The 6,173-nt window shown below is 39.6% G+C and overlaps 1 pseudogene; it reads right to left on the bottom strand.

Annotated features, from left to right (window-relative positions):
- Positions 1 to 667: 667 nt before the first annotated feature.
- On the bottom strand, positions 668 to 1,322 carry LOC138152268 (large ribosomal subunit protein uL6-like; annotated as a pseudogene).
- Between the last annotated feature and the right edge of the window lie 4,851 nt (positions 1,323 to 6,173).

Raw genomic sequence — 6,173 nt, 5'->3', positions numbered from 1 at the left:
GACTTGAATGATTTCTGCCAAGCTTTTGCTTTCATTCCTACTCATGTGCTATTGAATGAAGCTGGGGAAATCATAAAACTATGTTGGCTGGATCCACAACAAATAATCTCAATTGGGCTCTCACTGAGGCAAGGAATCCTTTTATACTTCCCTAATCATTTCCCTACCCTATTCACCACAATGTTTTTTACAAACCTTTTCATCCCTCTTCAAGCCTCCCATAGCACTTCCTCAACACTCTCAGCTGAGAATCTTGGCCTTACATTTCTCTAAAAAAATTGAGGCCATTTGCCCAAAGCTTCCTCTTCTTCCCTGATCCCCATCTACTGCTTCACCCTTTCCCAAGAAAAGTTAGCCTTTCTTTTTTTTGCCAAGACAAACCCCTTCACATGAACAAGTGATTCTGTTAGATTCTGTCTTCTGCACCCAGTGGCCCCATCTATAATCCCCACTCTGACATGAATCTCCAGTCTCTCCTTGTCTACTTTCAGCCTACAGACAGAGCCATTTCTCCCACCCTCAAAAAACCCTCACTGTGTCCATTCCTCCTTGCTAGTCGTTATCCTAAATCTCTTCTCCCTTTTGCATCTAAATCTTTTGAGAAGCCAATCAATATAATTCATGTCTCCACTTCCTTTTTTCTTTTGGATAAAAAGTATTTTTATTTGACATCTGAATAAGTGTTAACTCTTCAGGACGTGGCCTTTGGCATCTTTTCCAACTTATTCATCAGCTTGTTTCATTGTGCCTTTCTCAGAAACATAGATGCCATCCAAAAATTTTCTGATATCCTTGTTTTTGACTGTGGTGGCCTGTTGGATCAGGGCAGCTGTTCAATATCATTTCCTTCAAGAATTAACTCATCTTTTTGGGCTTAAGAAACAGCACAAGCAACACCTGGTCTCATGCGCACTCTTCAGATATATTTTTCACCCAAGAAATTTCTGATTTCAACAAGTGAGCCATTCTCTTGAACAACAACATTGATGGGGAAGTGAACATACACAGACCTCATCTTGTAACAAAAACCCAGGGTTGCACCTTTGATCATGTTTTGTACATGACTACAGATTGTGCGCACAGTTGCAAGTTCTTTTTGATTTCCCCACCACTTGTCTGCCGGAAGCCTTTTTTTCTTCTTTCCAAGGAGACTGAGCTCAACATCAATATGGTTGAAATCCCTGCGGAGGATTTGTCTGGGCCCTTTCACAATAACTGTCCGACCCTTAAGAGAGATGTCAACATTTTCTGGGATGTCGACGGTCTGGTTGCTTAGAATGGTCTTCATTCTGGTAGTGAATGGGCCAAAGAGCCACTTCCTTTTTTCTTAAGCCTCTGCAGTATGATTTCTGCTCTTATTCCCTTGAAACTATTCTTTCCAAGGTTACTAATGATCTCTTAATTGCTAAATGTAGTGACCTTTTCTCAATCCTAATCCTTTACCTCTCTGCAGTCTTGGACACTGGTGATCACCCTCTTCTCCTGGATAATCTCTTCTTTCTAGATTTTCATAGCGCTGATCTCTCCTGGTGGTTGTACCTCATTCTCTTTTGCTGACTATTCACCCAAGTCATTCCTGCTAACAGCAGATGTCCTTCAAGGCTCTGTCTTGGGCCCACTTCTTTTCTCTCTCAGTGCTTTTTTTTTTTTTTTTTTTAGTGATCTCATCAGCTCCCATGGATTCAATTATCACCTCATTGCTGATGGTTTTCAGATCTATTGGCAGCTAGATGGTGCAGTAGATAGAACACAAATCCTAGAATCAGGAAAGTCCTAGAATTGGATACTTATTAGCTGTGTGATCTTGAGCAGGTCACATAATCCTTGTTTGCCTCAGTTTCCTCATCTGTAAAATGAGGATAATAATAGCACCTATCTCCAATGATAAAATGAGATAATAATTGTAAAGTACTTAGTAAGTGCTATATAAATGTTAGGTATTATAATTAGCACTAATCTCTCTCCTGATCTTCAGGCTCACATCTCCAACTGCCTATTGTACATCTTGAATTTTATATACAATAAACATCAAGACACCCAAAATATTCAGTTAAACCCACTGCCTTTCCTCCAAAACCTTCTTCTTTTTCTACCTACTCTATTTCTGTTGAGGGCACCACCACCTTCCCAATCATTCAACCTTCAATGCCTCACTTTCTCTTACCACCACGCATCCAATCCATTGTGAGGTTCTGTTGATTCTACCTTTGAAACATCTCTCATATATGCCACCTTCTCTCCTCTCACACTGCCCCACCTCTGGAGTGGGCATTCTTTACTTCGCACCATTGCAGTGGGCTCTTTGTTAATCTCCCAGCCTCTACTCTTTCCCAACACCAATCCATTCTCCTATCAGCTATTAGACTGATCTACCTTCAGTGGAGATCTGACCATGTTATCCCCTATATAATAAATGATAGTGGCTCCCTATTACTTCCAATGTTCAATGTTAAATCCTTTGGCTTTTAAACCCCTGTAATGCCAAGCAAAGGCAACTTCCCAAGGTTCAAAATACCAGCATAGGTACTCTCCATTTTATTCAGTGACAAATTAAGAACAGAGAGAATCAACATATAGCATAATTCAAAATACAGCATTTACCAAGTGTGATTTAATCAAGTACTACTCCACCCCTGGACATTACATTTATTTAATCAATCACAAAGTCCCTCTTCTAAATACTACTCCACCCCTAGGCTGTACATTCATCACAAAACCCCTGTTCTCAAATGGAGATTAGTTTCCAATAATAAGCAAAGTACATTCATTTGTTCAATCACAGAGCACAAAAAGATCAAAAGTTCCCCACCCTTGGATCACAATTGAATCTACCCCAGACTTACAACAAGCTTAAGCACAGCATTTAATACCCAAATAGAGGTCTTTTCTTCATCTTGACATGAGGCAAGTTCTCAGCAATCTTTGTTCCTGGGGAGACAAAGTTTAGGAAGGCCACAAGATACATTGCCAGTGTCTTCATTAATTCATTCTCTGTCTGCAGAACAGTACTAGGACCCCTGAAAACATTAGCAAAACCCTCTTCCAGGATTTCTGTAAACATACAACAAGAAAGTCCTTCTTCGGGGTTTCTGAACCAACAGCAAGGTTCCAAAACCTCTGCACCAACAGGACTGTCCTTCACCAGTGGACAGAATTAACTCTCTGTCTGCAGAACAGTCTCAGTAGCTCTGAACCAACAGCAAGGTTCCAACACCTCTGCAACAACAGGAATGTCTTTCACCAGTTGACAAATCTGGCAAAACAACATCAAACAGACAAAGTACCAGCATAACAGCCATGTCTCCTCAGTCCTTGGCAGCTCTGGGTGGCAGCTCTCAAAAGTCCTGGGCAATTCAAAGTGGCCCTCAGCAATCCTCTCAGTCTCTCTCTGCCTCCAAAGGTGCTGCTTCCAAAAAGTTCTTGTGCCTCTCTCTTTCTTTGTGTCTCTCTAAATTTATGTCATCAGCTCCTCCCAGTTCAGCACTCTCTTTTTACGTCAACAAGTCCATCCCACAAGTGGGATTCACAAGCTCTGGGTTTTAACACAATCAAACCAAAAAACAAGCCAATACAGGGGGATCTTTAAATTCAATTACTATTACTATTTGGGTAAAATCTGTCCAAAGTGATTTTAAGGGATTCTTATGCATATTCCAGTGGAGATTTTTCTTATTTCTTTTCTGTCCAACAAAAAGTCCTCTAAAAAATTTAGATCATACCCCACCATACAACGTGTTCCTGGCTATGGTGCTGGGACATCTGGCCTCAAGTTCCAATACTCAAACCCCTTTATAACCTGGTCTCTTTCTGCCTTTCCACTCTCCTGACTGTGATCATGTGACAGTGGGCTACTTGCTCTTTCTCAAACTCAATTCTTCATCACTTAACTCTGGGCATTTTCATTTTGTTTTCCTCCAAATTGGAACTTCTTCCTCCTCTCTGCCTTCCCTGGTTTCCATTAATTCTCAGTTAAAGACCCACTGTCTGCAAGATGCCTTTACTGATTCCCCTGAATTCCAATGTTTTGTCTCTGTTGATTATCTGTCACTTATCCTCTCTATAACATATTTGTACATCATTGTTTGCATGTTATCGCTCCCATTAGACTGTGACCTCCTTGAGAGCAAGAGTTAAGATTTTTCTTCCCAGTGTTTGGAACAGTGCCTGCCTCATATTAGGCATTAAAAATGCTTGTTGAATGACTGTTATGATATTATATAAGGCTTTTTAAACAGGTTTTTTTAGGAAGTCAATAGCCTGTATAGTTAGGTTATTAACATGTAATTAAAGCATTCATTTTACTCATCAAAGATTTAATTTTGTATTTTTAATTGGATTTCAATAGCCTAAATATCCATTGCAGGATCATTTTCTAGATATCCAATCCAAATATATTGGAAGCAACTTGGAAATCTGATATATTATTTTAGGATCTAGGATATGAATTGTCAGTTTAATGGAAAGATTAATAGATGTAGCATTTGGTCTCAGAAAACAGTAATGCTAACCACAGTTTTACCCTTATAAATTATGTGAGTTTGGGTAAATCATTTTACCTTCTTTGTCTTAATCCTCCTTACAAAAGTAAAGACAAATTTGAATAATTAAAGGAAGATGCTAATTGCTCATGTATGGACTATTCCAATATAATAAAAATGATAATACTATCTAAATTAATTTGCAGACATAGTGCTACTACTTATAGGTAAGTTGAAATATGTGTGTGTGTGTGCCTGTTGATAGTGTCATTGTTACAGCTAGCAAGCTTTGCATACTTTTTGCCTTTGACTGATTGCTCTGTACTATGGATATGAATGTACTTTCAAAATGTGCAAGTGTTATGAACATCTTGTAATTAGGCATGTTGTCATTATAGTATCCTTCCAAGGTTAAGCTCTGCATAGTGCCATGTCTATTTCATGTGCTGTTAATTTTCATTTGTTTTATTACAGTTTCAACAATACCATAGGTTGGGGTGGCTAGGTGGCATACTGAATAGAGCACCAGCCCTGGAGTCAGGAGGACCTGAGTTCAAATCCGGCCTCAGGCACTTAACATTTACTGGCCGTGTGACCTTAGTCAAGTCACTTAACCCCAATTGCCCTGACCTCCCCCCTCCAAAAAGCCAAAAAAAAAACCCCAAACCCACAATACCATAGGTTGGCTACCTAGAGTGCAGAAAAATCACTCTTGTTGTTTCAAAATACTAATGTTTGTGTTTATACTGTCACTGAAGTTTTTGAACTTGTCCTTGATGATCTTTGCAATGGACTTCAAAGAGTGTTCCTCCAGGGGAGAAATGTAACCCAAGTACCTTCTCTCCTTGTTATTAGGGACAACATGAGGGGTGTGGTGGGATTGGTGAGAGCAAGAAAGAAGAAAGGTCTGGTCTCTTTAGCCTTGCCAAGATCTTTAGTTGCTTCAGGGTCTTCTGGCCACTAGCTTCTAGGGAGAAGATGCAGTACCTCAACCTCTCTTCAGATAGCTGAATTTTGGGAAGATATTGACATTTAGAACTTCAATCATCTCCCCATACCCAATTTGCTACACTAGAGACTTCAGGGAATTTCCACCTTGGGTGAAATTTGGGAATTTCTCTTGACAGAGCTGAATTACCTCCCTCCCAATGGGAGAATTCCTCTCTCTCTGTCTCTCTTTGTCTCTCTCTCTCTGTCTGTCTTTCTTTCTCTTCTCTCTGTATACACACACACCTATGTAGTTTCATGTTCATACTTCTCTGATTTCTGTTTTGCTATCAGCTCAGATAAATGGGTTTATTTGCTTTTTTTTTTTTCTCCACTATGATTTCATATGGGTATGTCCTCATTCACCTCTCCACCCCTGCCCCTGCTTTTTTGGCTTCCTTTTTAGGTGCTAACTTTCTTATTAGACTATAAGCTCTTTGAGGGCAGAGACTCTTTTCTTTGCTTGTATTTGCATCTCTAACGATTATCCCAGTGTCTAACATATAGAATAATAAATGCTTGTTTGCTTGGCTACAATTTCCATCAATTTACAGAGGACGGATATGAAGAAATCAGGGGCTTTAAATATGGAGGAGATCCTGGGTTCCACAGACTCTGCCAAGTTCTATCAAGGTTGAAAAGATTTAGGTATAGAACTGAAGAAAAACTGGGCACACACATGTATATGTATAGATATATGAATATGTA

This window comes from Petaurus breviceps, unplaced genomic scaffold, assembly GCF_028583685.1.
Source record: "Petaurus breviceps papuanus isolate PSGF00001 unplaced genomic scaffold, PetGlider_PUasm1.0 90925, whole genome shotgun sequence".
NCBI lineage: Eukaryota > Metazoa > Chordata > Mammalia > Diprotodontia > Petauridae > Petaurus > Petaurus breviceps.
Note: the sequence above shows the minus strand (reverse complement) of the source record. Positions and strands in the feature narration are given on the sequence as shown.